The following is a 684-nucleotide window of genomic DNA, read 5'->3' as shown; positions in this document are numbered from 1 at the left end:
TCTTTTTTTTTTTTCTTTTTTGCCACCCACACCCCACCCCAGACTCCAATGGAAGCCATGTTAAATTAATCATTGCATTAACTGCTCCCTTTCTTCATTTTAATGGAAGGCATACCACAGTGGTAAAGCAGGATTATTTAAGATGAACACTGAAAACATTATGTCTTTTGCTAAATAATAAGTTGAATAGTAATCAGAAAGTGCAGAGAGGTTTTAATTAAAAACTACTGCTTCTTTCCTTGCCTTCACTTAAAAAAAAATGTTCTCTAATATGACCTTATATTATCTATATACAGGAGTTTTGATGTCTTTTTAAAAATCATGATTTTAAACTTCACTAATGAGAGGCAGGTAGGAGATAAAGATGAATTCTTAATTGTTACTGAAAGTATACATATTTTTATCATGGTGGCAGAGGGTGTGGGGAGCAGGAATATCTGTTCAAGTTGTGGAGGGTGGAGTGGGGTTTGGGGGTAAGTTTTCTTATTTTATTCATTACTTCTTATTTCGAAGATGAGAGCCAGTGATCCTGCTGCAGTCTTTAAGAAGCTTACATTATTAAAAAAGACAAAAAATAATAATAATAAGAGCTGCCAAAACTGAAATCACTCTTGATTTCAGATCTCATCCTCTAATGGTTTGTTCATGTTTTTAAAATATATGTGTATCTGTTCTGTTTCTTGA

This window comes from Chrysochloris asiatica, unplaced genomic scaffold (genome assembly GCF_000296735.1).
Source record: "Chrysochloris asiatica unplaced genomic scaffold, ChrAsi1.0 scaffold00113, whole genome shotgun sequence".
NCBI classification, from domain to species: domain Eukaryota; kingdom Metazoa; phylum Chordata; class Mammalia; order Afrosoricida; family Chrysochloridae; genus Chrysochloris; species Chrysochloris asiatica.
The sequence above is the reverse complement of the archived record's forward strand: the minus strand, read 5'-3'. Positions refer to the sequence as shown.